Below are 16005 nucleotides of genomic sequence, written 5' to 3'. Positions count from 1 at the left end.
ATGAGACTAATTAAATAGCACTGTTTATCATTTCTAAATAGTGCCACCTGCTTTTGAGTTTCAGAGAGTGCTTTACTAACGTTAGGGATATATTATTATGTTTATATCAATGATCCAAAAACTCACTGCTCAACAATGTCAATACCCCGTCACGTATTTCAATTTTGTGTCCTTACTTTTAATAGGATAATTGGCAGTGTTGACAATTCGGTGTGTTCATCACGAGGTAGTTTAGAAGAATGAACATGGACCCGTGTAAACCAACCTACGTGTTGTGACATTACTATGAATGACATTCTAAGGTTTCAAAACGTAGGATCCTATTTCACCATTGATGTACAGGGTGGTAATATAAAACGTAGGATAACCGCGGGCAATTCATCATAAGTAATGTTTGGAGACATGTGTAAAAGAAAATGTGGTGAATTGGGATTCCAACAATCAACAATGTAGAGTTTTCGTTGAAATATTGATGACGGTGACGTGTATTGTATAATGGTTTTTACGAAGTGCATTTTATCAGCTGATAAGCTAAAATATCATTAAATCCCTGAAGGTATTAAAGACTACTCCTGTAACAGTATCACGCGAAACGAGGTTTCCCCATTTTCACGTCAACCAGGTGATATTTTCAAATGAATAGAACTGGGCCCCGTAACACAAAGGTTTGCGATGAATTACAAGTATGAAAGAACCGCATCGATTGGTTCCCGGACAATATTTTAAACCGAGTGCGCGTGCAACGACGATCTTGATTGGTCGTTGGTATTCAGCGATTGATTGCAAACATTTGTGTTACGGAGCCCTGGAAATGCCAAACAAATAGCTCCTAAGTCAGGTAAAAATACTGACCTTTTTACAAATAAAATTATGAATCTCAAATACATGATATCAAGTGGTTCAAACGTTAACTTCGGAATGCCTGCCTGATTTTAGTTCGTAAAGCAAATTCGCCAGGATAAAATGGACTATATTATAGGACTTGACAGCCATTTGATTCAACACATGTCTCTTTCAGAAAATTTGTAATAGCATTTTCAATAAATGTCGTTACTGTTTTACGGCCAAATCCAAATTTATATAACATACTACTATTAACATCCTTTGCATTCTGAGATATCTTGGGGGTTTCTATATGCAGACTAATTGATATATCAGATATCAATCTTGGTGTTCCAGTGCAACTTTCAAGTAGGTCAGATATATCACATACTCTTCTTGGAGACGCAAATGACAATTAGTATAGGTTTATTTCTTCCTAGTACCCATGTCGAAAGAAAGACCAATAATTTCATTTTTCGAAAAATGAAATTTATTATCAGTATTGCATTTGATTTACATAAGCATTTTGTTCCATATCTAAAACCTTAAGACTAATGGCTCTTTATAGAACACAAAAAACGAAGTTTTACTGCTCTTATAACACGAGGCTGGTTTTAAATCCTGTCTAAAGCTTTCATAATGATTCATTTATGAGAATATATATATATTTGCCTATAAAAGGCTAACAACCCTTGCATGTCTTCCATGAAATGATTTTCAGTTCGAAATTTTCCATTCACCAGATTTTTAGAAATGTATATATTTTCTAAATAATGATCGTTCAAACTCTTTGCCCGCAATACAAAAAGAATGTATCCTTGAAAATTTCATTTTCATTTCATTTATTTTCCACAAATCATTCAAAATACAAAAACATATAACTCATTCCGAAATAGTATGCATAATTACAATATAAATGTAGATTCAAAGTGGATGGACCTAAAGTAAAGCAAAAGCTTGTTGTGGATAGGCCCTTAACAAATAATTAATGTGTAATCATTGATAGCTAAAAATAGTTACAGAAAAAATAGAGCTGAGCTCGGAGAAAGTTACAGAAATGGACAAGGACGAAAACAGAGAACGTTACAAAGAACAGGGACATACAGGTTACTAGACAAGACAAGGAAGACAAAGCAAAACATAAAAGAAAGAAAAAAGGAAAGAAGACCCGTCTATTATATTGCTGTTCACGATTGCGACGTTTAAGGATGACATGAAATATTTTGACAGAATTGGTCGTATGCCAATGAAATAGAAAATAGTAGGCGGGTCCTTTGTAAGGGTATCTGCAGCTGTAAATATGAATACATGTAATTTATTTACAGTGACAAACACATACGGACATAGTGAGGGGATGGAGCACCTGGCAGACGAGGAAAAGAAAAAAAACTTGATAGTTGCTAGGTGAAAAAAAGTATCAAAGGAAGCAAAACTTAGAAGAGGTATGAGGTTGATAAAAGAGCTTCCCTGACTACCAGGTGCCCAATCCACTCTCCGACCGTCCTAAAAGTAATGCACAAATGAGTACAAATGGATAAATATATATTGTGTATTTAAAGCGTACAGTTGGGTTCTACGAGAGGTAATATTGTCTCAAAAGAGACGTTTTCAATTTTCTTTTAAATGCAGTTAAGCTAACAGATCTTTTTATATCGAGATTAAGAGAATTCCAATATTTGGGACCTGAATAAATAATAGTATTTTGGGCAAATTTTGTTCTGGTTTTTGGAAGATGAAATGAAAATGCTTGGCGTGTTGGATAGTCATGCAACTGGTTGTTTCTTTATGAACATATAATTAAGTGCCGGAGGCAAGTCATTATTGTTCAATTGAAACATAAAAGAACCCAACTGCAGATAGAAAATATCAGAAACTCTTAAAACATCATTTTCTAAAAAGAGAGGACCTGTATGAGCCCGAATATGGGCATTGGAAATCATACGAATTGCTCTCTTTTGGATAACCAAAATTTTATCAAGTTGAAGCTTACTAGAATTTCCCCAGGCTAGAATGCCATATTTTAAATACGGGAGTAATAAAGTAGAATATAACATTTGCATAATATACCCCAATTCACCGCCTTTATTGCTTAAAGACTAGTGATACCATTCTGAAAACCTCACATCTTGTCCTTAACAATGTTAACTGGTAAAAATATAACCAATGTCAAAAATGTAAGATCGAGCCTTTCACAAAACCTGTATTTTACCTGTATGATATTTTCTTTGAATTATTTCACAGAAATTCAATTTTCTGAAATAATGAAACTTTAAAGATGTTCATTATTAGCCTTCCCAGGAAGCCTTATAAGATAACTTCATTCTTACTTTAAAGATGATAAATCCCTCCCCCTTTTTGAGAGCGAGAGTATATTGGAATATTCTCGTTTTGAGTTTAATCACCTTATCTCACAACCCATACTGCATTACACATGTAATCCTATTGGTATGAGTCTGAGGCACATATCCAATTCAACGGATTATTTTAAATCTCTTTGGCCGGCTGAATTTCAATCCAATATTTGCTATTTCTTGAAAGGCTAAGGTGGATGTCGGCTTCACTAACGCTTAAGACTGATAAGAACGCGGTTTCACTAACGCTTAAGACTGATAGGAACGCGGTTTCACTAACGTTTAAGACTGATAGGAACGCGGTTTCACTAACGCTTAAGACTGATAGGAACGCGGTTTCACTAACGCTTAAGACTGATAAGAACGCGGTTTCACTAACGCTTAAGACTGATAGGAACGCGGTTTCACTAACGCTTAAGATGATAAGAACGCGGTTTCACTAACGCTTAAGACTTGTAAGAACGCGGTGTAGTGTTTGAATCTTACACATCAGTACCATGGAGAATAAAGTGATTAATTTTGTCATTTTATCTTTCAAAAGAAACATCGCATTACTTTTATGTCGTGAAATTCAAATACTGTATTCTTTACGTGTGATTAATAAGACAATCAGGATGAATACCTATACACAGGGATGCGTTTTGCCTGTACAAGTAAAATTCAAACGAAAATGTATTGCGAATGTTTTTAATCCACGTAAAACATGCATAAAGAGCAATAAATATACTTATACATTTTCTTTGTAATGTATAATCTGAAGGTTCAGAAAACATGGAAGTTATGAAGATATTATGAAGAGGTGATAAATGGATGCAGAAAGAAAGAGCAGGGAATATAAATTATTATCTTTTTTTCAAAAATGTCCGTCAACTTGTTAAAATAAGGTGTTCGATTTTATGAACACCAGAATGACATAATGTATAGAGAATAGAAATTTGTAAAGCATGACAACGTCACCACAAACGTATATTATCACATATTCAGTTACTCTGTACCTCTATCTTTTTAGAGATATGGAGACAGGCAGAAAGAGTGATATAGAGACAGGGACAGAGAAGGGAGGCAAATAATGTACCAGGCTAAAATATGAAATTAAAAGAAGAAAACATTCATTACAAAATTAAATAAAAAAACGTTCATGAAAAAAAAGTACATGTATTGATTGTATTAAAAAAAGGAGAAATGGAATCCAAAATTTGCAGATAGGAAATTGAAAACAATACAACGTAATCTCTGAAGATAATATAATTACTTAAATCATCATGAGGGAGTTGCAAAATCTGTCGTTAATATTTCCAGACAATCACCAGGAAAAGAATATAAGAAAAGAAAAAATGCATTAATTTCTAGCAATGATCTAGTAGTTCTGCAAGGAATAAATTATTTTGTATGTATCCGTTACAATGTTTTTTTTTTCATTTATTATTTTTGTTATTCTAGGTAAATATACTTGTTACTTTTTATGTACATGTAAAGCGCATAGAGATTTTGTCGAATATTATGTGCTATATAAGCATATATTATTAGTATCATTTTTATTACTATCATTATTATTATTTCATGGAATTGTATGTTATACATGCAAATATTTAAGGTCAAGGGTTCGAATCGTAGCCATGCGTGTTTTCCTTCAGCAAGACATATATCCACTCTGTGCTGCATTCGACCCAGGTGAGGTGAATGGGTACCTGGTAGGATTAATTCCTTGCATGCACTGATCGCCGGTGATGGTAGCTCGAGCTAAAGCCGGGGTAATAATAGCAAGCGCTTTGAATTTTAGGCAAAAGCGCTATATAAATCCAGCTATTATTATTATTATTGTCCTATGAAACAGAAAGTTTTCCCAACTGAACATGTGGAATTACCATTGTTTCAACATTTTAAGGTTCAGTCAAGTTGGACTTATTGTCAAATCTGTAGAAAAAATGAGATATTGTATATTTCAAACAATAGAAACAAAAGAACTAGTGAGGGAGGGATTTATTCGACTCTCTCATTTGCATATGTTTTGTGAAAAATAAGCGAAACTTTAAAATGCCAATTTTTTTTTTTACATCCGATCGTGATGAAATTGTTAGCATTTTGCTTGTTTGATTTTTCTCTATAGATTAACATTTTTTTCTGGGATGGACTCGGACCTTTAAGTCGTGTTCACCACGTCCAATAGACTTACACGCATGTTCTATTCAAGAACATACTATCATCCCTATTAGCGATCATATAGAGCAAGTTACAGAAAGCGTCGCGTTTTAACGCAAGTATAAAAACAAGCAGAGGTTCCAAATTGATTAGACGAAATCAATTTTTGTTTGATTTCTAAAACTACGTTTGACTGCAACTATCCCTGCCTCTAGATGATTAATACATTCCTTTAAAAGGCCCCATGGACTTATATCACCAACCTCAAAAACATCTGCCGTGCTTAATTCATGGAGCATTAACCCATACACTGGAAATCCGCAATCACTTTGTGATACTTCCCATGGTCACCGGACGCTTGAGATTGAAAGACTTAACGTCATGTGAGTGAACATGAGGTTTGGAGTAGAGGCCCCTTTCATGAATTATTTGATGCAGGAATAAGACTTATAGTTTTCCGCAGTTATTTTGGTCGAATTTCGCCTCTGGGATTGGAATACTGATTGTCGATGTATCAAGCCAAGGACGCTGACACCCCCCCCCCCCCCACTTCCCATCTCTGTCTCTTTCTCTCTGTCTGCCTCTGTTTCTTCCTCTGTCTATCCGGCTTTCTTTCTTGAACAGACACACGCACTGTGCCTTATCCCATATCATGCCTATCACCCTTTCTCTTCTTGCCCCCCCCCCCCTCTTCACTATTCAAGAAGCTACGTTTTTTTGCTTTAATTTACACTGTCTCTTTAAGCCATGTTTTCGTTATTTTCTTCCTCCTCCTACTTCTTCTCCTTTATGCCATAAAACACGCTTCTAAAAGTTTTCGTTCCGTTTATTTTTTTTATTATTTCATGCGCATGATAAGATCATTGTATAGACTTCGTTCAGCATCAATTCCGTCTGAAACTTAATCCTTATCATTGACTTTATCCTGAAAGTTGCCCCTTGTGCTTTTCCTTCATAAATAAAACGCCAAACCACCTAAGAAACGTAGTGAAATAATAAAAAAAAAAATAAACGGAACGAAAACTTTCAGAAGCGTGTTTTATGGCATAAAGGAAAAGAAGAAGGAGGAGGAAGAAAATAACGAAAACATGGCTAGATGGATTTTGAAGAGAGCAACTTTTTGTCGATGCGTGGGCTTTTTTTATATTCTACTTTAATACATTTAAGCTACACAGTCGCAACACGATAATAAAACTAATACAATACTATGCATTGTAAACCATCATTCTATTCTCAGTGTAAATTTTGAAATAGGGAAGATAATGGTATTTCAGATGTGCGTAAGAGGGGTGCGTAGGGTTGAGTGTATGGGCGCATGTAGATCCGTGAGGTGTGTGATGAGCTAGTAATGAGCAAGATTGGAAGAGCACTGAACTTGAGTGAGTGTGGAGATATAAGGGTGAGGGTGTTTGTGTGTGTGTGAGAGAGAGAGGGTGTGTGTGTGTGATGATATGTGCGTTTGGACCTTTGGGGTGCGTAATCGGCTCATAATGTGCAAATAAGAAGAACATTGAACATGGGTGAGTGTGCGCGTGCGTAGATGTGAGTGATGACGATGTGTGCGCGTGGACCCGTGGGGTATGTGATAGGTTAATAACATGCAAGAAGCGAAGAACATTGAACCTTATCGATCGAGCACTCACCAAACCACTCAATGGATGAAATCAATGACATAACTTTATTACCTAAACGAAATTTTGCAACAGGTAAGGGTGGAATAGATAGAAGGTTGGATTATGTGAGTTTGAATTTGAGATAGAGAGAGGAAGAGAGGGAGGGGGTAGAATAATACTAGTAGTGGAAGCAGTAGCAGTGGTGGTAGTTACTAGTCTTGCTTCTTCTGCAGATTAAAGACATTAAGAACAAAGATACTTCAACGCACTACAAATCGGACGCATCCGATAATGAATCAACAATGGTAAGCCAGGCTTCGCAATCTGACATGATAGTTGGTAAATTATGTTTCAAATTATTTGTATCCCTACATATTATGTAATCAACAAAATTCAAAGATACAGGAGACATTACGATACGATATGGCTTATACACCTATAACAGTGCTAAAATAGAGAGAAAGAACAAATACAAAGAAAGAAGCATATATATAAGAAAACAAAAAGGAAAGAGAAAGAAACATACATGTAAACAAAGAGAGAAGAGAAGGGACACAGAAAGAAAGAAAGAAAGAAAGAAAGAAAGAAAGAAAGAAAGAAAGAAAGAAAGAAAGAAAGAAAGAAAGAAAGAAAGAAAGAAAGAAAGAAAAAAAGAAAGAAAGAAAGAAAGAAAGAAAGAAAGAAAAGGAAAGAAAGAAAGAAAAAAGAAAGAAAGAAAAAAGGAAGGAACGAAGGAACGAAAGAAAGAAAGAAAGAAAAAAAAATCAAACAAACAAAAAACAAAATAGGCAGAAAGAAAGAACGAAATGGGGGGGGGGTAAGAAATAACAAAAAATAGTGAAAAAACCCCGCTCAGACACAAATACTAATAAAACACAATAGAAAGAAATAAAGAAAGAAGGAAAGAAAGAAGGAAGAAAAAAAATAGGCAGAAAGAAATAACGAAAGGGGGGGGGGGGTAAGAAAAAAAAATAGTGAAAAAAAAACCGCTCAGACACAAACATCTACCTGTACTATTAATATCAAATTCGAGAACGTGAGACAGGGATCGAGAGAGTGATGGCGGAGGGAGATAGAACAGAGAAAATGCATTCATAAAAAGATATCTTAGTAAGTCAAGAAATATACGAAACACTGGCGGATCCAACGGGGCACAGCCGGCCCGCGCCCCCCCCCCCTTGAAAGTGAAGACCTTTTTTGCGTGTAAATTTTTTCTGGGACGAAATCTCCGCAATTTTTTATTAAAAATCTTTATTTTTATGTTTTTGGGGCTTGTCATATTTTTCTTCGGAAAATGTACCCCCCCCCCCTTTGGAAAATCCTGGATCCGCCCTTAATACGAAACATAAAAAAAGATGAATGAAAAGGGAGATGAATGTAAAATTCATGTAGAGAATTATATATATTAGTAAGTGCATCGATTAATGATTATTTAGTTGAATACATGGACAAAATAGAAAGAGAGGCTGTCGGATTGAAGTATCACGATGTTAATTGAATTTCCAATTTCTATTGCAAGTTTATTTAGAATGCCCTTTTCATATTACTGTTCAGCACCGAGGTGTTAATTTTTTACTATGTTATATTTTTACAATTTTGCAGTGGTATTTTTTTAATGCATCTCAAGACTATCTAATTAATTATTTTGGCACCCTTTTCAGTATTACCTTTTTTAACGTGCAATATTTTGTGTAAGAGTATTTATATATTTTATTTATGTCTTGGGAGCGGCATGTGTGGGGGCTCATGCCTTCGGGCAACAGTGATGGATTTCGCTTTTGTGCCCCCTGACCCACATGTCGTTCCCGTATTTCTTTGCATGTTCGTGTACTGTATTTTTGTATTCTAATGTAATGTGAATGTACTTTTTATATTGGTCAAATAAATAATAATAATAATAATAATAATAATTCTTTCTTGATATCTGTTTCACGCCATTACCTTTCTGGATGATGGCAATGCATGAGTGCTTGTCAATCATGAGATCGATCAATTTAGTAATGCGTTTGGGCCTTGATAGGAAAATGGTCGTAAAACCACCAATATTCAAAATGATACTTCTTTCTAATATTTTTGAAACAGTAAAATGCCCAATTGAAGCAAGACGAACTTTTATAGTATTTGATTTACAAACCGCGTTAGGTAGGCTTCATATCATATATGTATATTCATTGAAGGATAAGATATAGCTTCAATATTTAGTGATAAGTTGAATGGGCATGTGGCTTTATGGCATTAATCATCACTCAATTTACAAAGTAGGTCCTACCTATCCTGACTTGTGGGATAACAGTTATGATAAGGGTGGCATTTACTAAACGGTTCATCTCAGTTTCAGCTTGATTAGAACACGATCGAGCAGAATGACTCCCCCCCCCCCCCCTCCTCCTCTTGCCAGTAATACAAGTGGCGGTTACAGACTTCTCTACCCTAGCGTGCATAGGGCTGGAAACCTGTTTCTGGATCTCGCTACAATGAAATCGCAAATTCAGTTTTGAAAAGTTGTAATATGGCTACTTGAATCAATACGATTCAAGTGGCTATCTTTATGTTCAAATGTCTTAATTATCAACTTCCTCCGTCCTTTAATAATATGTTTAGGTTTAACAGGTCTGTTCATTCTTACCCAACCCGCACATCAGGAAACCTCCATCTCACCGACCCTAAGTTATTAATAACTCATAAATCAAATCGACATTATGGTCCTCATATTTGGAACAACTTTCCAGACAATATTAAGTCATGTTCAACAATATACTCATTTTAAGCTACTATTAAAAGAAAAACCATCGAATCATATTCATCCACCTCTTCAAGTTAATTAATCAACTGCCTTTTACTTCACCCGCACCTGCACCTGAATTGCACCCACTTGATCAATGAAGAAAGAAATGTATGTACCATTTTTACGAGGCCGCCATCATTCCCAAGCTTAATCGCTCACGATGGCGGTCTCCTGCATTCGTTAAACTGTTATTTTCTTTTAATTGAATATTGCTTCTTATTGATATTTATTTTTCATTGCTTTATTATGACTATTGCTTTATTGTTTTGTAAAACTTAAATGTTTAACCTAGATGTTATGTTGCATATTTATCTAGAATGCAGAAATAAAATAAAAACAATCAATCAAAAAAACTCGGCGGGGTGCTAATTTCCCTTTCGTGAATTGTTGGATTGTTGATAAAAGTTCAATTACAAGGCAATACCATGCAGGCAGTAAGATAATGAGAAGGCGATTTTGATGGGTCGTGAGCAAAATATCACATAATATATGTATTTATAAGTAACTATTTTCACCCACTTTCATGATATCAAAATATACAAGAATCTATTTAATTGAATAAAATACATTAATTTGAAATTATTCAAAGTTTAAAAGTTCGCGTTGGCCCCACCCAGTTTGATTTGTATTATGTTTCATGTTAGGTCCTAAAGAGAAATTCCAGTATTTGCAGTAAACACTGATTTCATGAGAAAGTCTGTAAAACAAGGCTTAATTGTCAGTATATCATCGAGGGTCTAGATCTGGTACAGTTATATAAACTTAACTTTGTGAAATCTTGAAATCTACGCTGAAAAATGTTCAGACTGAAGATCCCCAACACAGATAAGCGCACGTGGGACAGTGTATAATTATTGCTTTGAATGTCGGGCCCGACGCTCTACCCGAATCCTGTGCTTATTTGCTGATTTCTCCGCAATTACACAATTTCTTCCAGAATCCTTTGGCACATACGTTTTATTTATACAAACAGACACTTTGGTGGTCATTTCGATGGATTCTGTACGAACTCATTTTGATATCGTTACCAAAACTAGCGTTCGCTGTTTACTGATCTTTTTAAATTTATGTTTTACACATACATAAAGCAAGTAAAACAATCAAAAAACAATTCCGTTTCCCAATCAATATAAAATGAACATATTATGGAAGAAATGATTTTTCACTGTATATTTTGCTTGTTTGTTTGATTTGTTTATCTGCCCAGACAGCTGTCTTACGGTATGTAGTATGCAATGAAGAGCGGTGCAGTGGATAATCTCTCACCCCTTAGTACCCCTTCCTTAATCCCCAACCTATGGACTGTGTGTAATCTGATGGGTGAGACTGTGATCACTTTCTTCTTCCTCGCCTTCATGCAATCAATGAATAATTGATACCGTTGCCCTACACCATTTCACTCTACAATGCACATTGCACTGAGAGGCCAGATAGGATGAAATAGTGAATACTTACTTGGCAATACACCTAAGTGCTCAGAACATAATATCAAAGGCCTGTTTCGTGTACATTTATTGTCTTAATTCATGTAATTTGAATTAGCCACGATTAGGCCTAATAAATGCATTATAAAACATGAAGCTAGGATGGGGATAACTACCATAACCGTAATAATTATTGATAGTTTATGGTACAGTGTAAGATGATTTCCACACTGTTTGTTTTCTTTTTCACCATGCATAAAACCAAATAAATAAATTGACAGAATATAATGTTACATTGAGAATAATTACCATTATACTATACAATAGAATACAATAGAGAGCGAAGTTGGCTTAGTCGGTAAAGCGTCTGCCCGTCGAACCAAAGATCGTGGGTTCGAGTCCACCCCGGGCGGATGACTGAAGCCAGTGCGTTGTGTGTAAACGTCTCTCCCCTGTTTCATAGATGCAGGCTATGTTACAGTGGAAAACACTCCGTCCCTCGGATAGGACGTTAAATGGAGGCCCCGTGTAGAGGAGAATCACCACCTTTGCACATTAAGAACCCATTGCACTATTCGAATAAGAGCAGGGGGAAACCCCGGCGCAGTGGTCCACCTGCATTCCCCCAACCAGTTATCGGGAGGAGAGATATGCGGGTCACAGTTTTGTGTGCGCGCCCTTGTATAGGCGACCCAGATTGGCTGGCTCCTCCAATGCGCCTTTGAATGTCTTTGACAAATATATGGCGCTATATAAATGCTGTGCATCATCATCATCATCATCATAGGAACTGAGCATAAATAGTGCCCACAGTGTAGAGCACTGTGTAAATTATCTTAACATTGCTAAATTGGTGTCTTTTATCAGTTCGAATCAGATAGTTTACTATGTCAGCGCACTGTGGCATTGTGGTCCTTCAAGTCGGACGATAAGGCAATGATAAAGAATTTTTGCTCCGAGACGCATGACGGATTCAAGAACTCCGTAAATGTATTGAAACGCCCATCAAATGACAATAAACAGCTAGGAGGTCTTTGTCGAAAATTGGTGTACCGGAACAGCAGTTTCATCCTACGTTTTGGCACTAACAAAAAAATGCAAATTTACCGTTGGTCATGTTGGCAAGGGGTCCACAGGACGAAACTGCTCTTTTGATTCACCGATTTTCGACAGACCTCTTAGTTGTTCATTGTCATGAAGGGCATTTTCTATGTAATTGTATCTGCCGTACCTTCAGGAGCAAAAGCTCCTTTTTGAAGAGACAATCGATTTGTTGTAAAGATATAATGATGATAAATCAAACATGCTGACACTACCACAGCCATAATGGAACAACAAAACATAGATATAATGATGATAATGATAATAGTAAAACTACTAATAACAATAATAACTAATAATAATGATGAAAATAATAATAATATCAATGATAATAATAATAATGATGATGATGATGATAATAATAATAATAATAATAATAACAAATATAATAATATTGACAATTATAACAATAATAATACAGAAAGGATGAAGGTAACACAAAATATCCAAATATCAAATATTTCTATTAAAAAATCCATGTACATGTATCTGGTTCAACGAGCCCAATACAAAACTGTGCATAACCATACTTGAAATCAGGTCTGCATTATTATGTTGTTCTTTCACCTTGGTATGGCAGATTTAAAAGTTTAAATTTTTCAGGTGACCTGACTAAAAAAAGGGTACTTTCGCAATTTTTTTTTGGCAATACAGCTTTTTGTTAAGTTTTCTGATCGGTAATAATGATTAAACTACTTTCTTTATACTTATTGGATTTTGTTCATGTTTATTTTAAACGTAATTTCAAACCGTATTTTTCTAATTGATTTTGAGTTGTAAAAGCTATATTTAACTTGCCGTTATTGCGCTAAAAATGAAATAAAAAGAAAAAACAAATAAATGATATATTCAAATTCATTTTGCTGAAGTTTGCATCATCTTGTATGCGACATACGAACCCGACCGGTAAATTGCCAATTCGTATATTGCCAACTCGTCCACTCACCAAATGGTCTACGGTCATTTAGTCTAATGCCATTCCGTCCATCAACATTTCGTCTAACAACCCTTTGGTCCAATTATCACTTTATCTAATCACCATTTCGGCTATGACCAATTCGTCTCATAACCAGTTGGTCTAATATCCATTTCATTTTTATTCATTTTGCGCAATAAACACTGAGTCCAATTATGGTATATGGACTAAATGGCTATTGGACCAACTGGTTATTAGACAAAATAGTGAGTGGACGAATTGGCAATTAGACCATTTGGATAGTTGACGAACTGATGGTAAACCAAATGATAATAGACGTGTTGGCAATTGGACGAATTAGCATAAGACGAATTGGAAATAAACTGTACGACCAGATGAAGCTTATATTGTCTCTGAGTCAGAACGTGGGAGAAGTATCAGCTGAAGTCAATATTATCCAGTCTAGGTAAGATGGAATGGCAATCTTAATTCTTACCCAGTCAGGGTTTTGATTAAATGAACCACTTTATTGGTTTATTGCTTGCTAAAACAATCTTGTATAAGAGGCAGTCGATTTTAATCAGCAAGTTGTAAATTGAGTGAAGACATTAACTTGATGTTTATTAAAGGACAATGTTTCCTGCTCCAGTTGGTGTCTGCACTAACTTGGTGTTTACTCAGCGGATTCACAACAATAAATTATTTGAAACCATTCACTAATTTAAAAATTGATATCAAATAGTTCGAAAGAGAAATCTGAAATAAAGAGAGAATTGTAATTTTTAATGATTATACTTTTCCATGTCAACATATGATTATTTTTTTCGATCATTTTTTTATTCATATAATTCAAAACTGTTAATAACAAACAACAAATACTGATAACAAAAAAGGATGATAAAAGTACAGGATAGAATTAGAAATGGTGCGGTCCACACAAAAGACCACCTGGGTCCCGTAAAACATAGGTTAGCAATTAATCGTAGGCTTGATTTTCACGATTTATTGTACATTTTAGTCAATGGAATCAATCGTAGAAAAAAAATCTACAATCATCGCTAAGCTTTGTGTTACGGTCCACATGTGTAATTTAAGCCCCAATAGTGAATGAAGCATTTAATTATCTCTTTAATATTTCATTTCATAGCGATTTCCTGGAGGGTTGTCGTAAATGAATGTGTTGGGTGAATGTAACTAGGTTCGTTTTCGTAATTTCGCCGAGAGTGTATAGGAGGTAAACGCTCCATTAATTATGGGAGACCTACTCGAGAGGCATGCAACGAAAAAAGTCAAAAGCGCGCGATAAGTGATGACAAAAAGTCAAGTGCGCACTGCCGTCTGCCTCAAGTACGCTATGGCGGATCACATGACTGTCTTCAGTCTAATAAGGAGGAGTGCGCATACAGTTTTTTTCGAAGGAATAAGGAGGCAATAAGAAGAGAATGGAAGGAGTCTTATAACAAGAGTAACCGGGAAATGAAGAAATGAAAAGGGAAAGAACTGAGGTAACTACCGGGGAAAAAAAGAAGAAAAGAAGATTTAAAAAATGAGGACAAATTAAGAAGAATAAGATTAAACGAGTGAGAAGAAGAAGGGAAAACGGAAATAAAGAGGAATAAATCAAAAGAACAAAGAAATAAAAAGAATGACGGGGAGCTTCAGCGGAATAATGAGGGGAAAGATTAAGGCAAGCTAGTAAGTGAGAAAAGGAAAGATGAGGGGCAGAATAACTGACAATGCATCAAAGAAGAAGCATTATATAACGAAATAAAATTATGATGAGAGTAACAAGGAGAAAGGTGATGAACTTTTCAATGTCCACAGCACTTCCATTTTTAGAGTCAATATCCGGTCTGGGCGTTTCACTTAAGGCCATTTAAAAAGGATGAAACAGATTCTACCCTTATAACATCAACCAAGAGATTAGGAAGAAAAAATTAAATCTTCAAAGTCTTCCTTATTGTTTAGTAAAACCAAAGTTGTCTCCGCAAACCTGTGTCATAATTATCCAATTACTTTTAATGAAAAAATAAGGTTAGTAAAATAATATCAATACGTGGGCATCCTTACGATAGATAGCACTCGATACAACCATACTTTTTTTTTAATACTTTTTTTCATTCTGATTTCATGAACAAATAGTTACATAACAATTTAACATTTCAAATCACATATACTTTACATTTCATATTTTCACTTTTTTCACTAACTTAATATAATCATGAATCATATATATCTTAAACGAAAACAATGAAATCAGTTATTATAAAAATGCTTAAACACCAATCTTCCCCCTCCCCACCCCGCCCCAACACACACACATCACACCACTCTTCCAGAAGATCTGCTCACACTCATCATAAATAAATCATGTTTATAAGTACAAAACAATTCGATGAACAATTTTGAATATAACAAGCTCACGGGAGAAGCATTACATATATTGAAAGTAAATAAAGACTTACAAACTTAACCTTGTCATAATTTTACTGTTTCCCATTTTTGCAAGTGCCGCCCTAATTTCCCCATTTTAATAGCTATTTTTTTCTTGATCCTTATATTCTAAAATACGTGTATGTATATCGTCAATGGTTGGTAATACCCCCTCCTTTCTAAATATATATAATTACCATAAAGATAATAGTATAACAACTTTTTATTCTATTTGTATTGCCTGACAGACCAACAAATATATCCCGCCAATTCAAGTCCTTTATTTCTTCTAATTCAAATCGCTGTATCAAAGTTTACCATATCAGTAACCTTTAAGCAAGACAAAAATATATGTGAATATGTTTACGTTTCCGTTTACAGTACGAACAGAGATTATCTTCAACAAATCCAAATCTAAACA

The sequence above is a fragment of the Lytechinus pictus genome, chromosome 6 (assembly GCF_037042905.1).
Source record: "Lytechinus pictus isolate F3 Inbred chromosome 6, Lp3.0, whole genome shotgun sequence".
Lineage (NCBI taxonomy): Eukaryota > Metazoa > Echinodermata > Echinoidea > Temnopleuroida > Toxopneustidae > Lytechinus > Lytechinus pictus.
The sequence above is the reverse complement of the archived record's forward strand: the minus strand, read 5'-3'. Positions refer to the sequence as shown.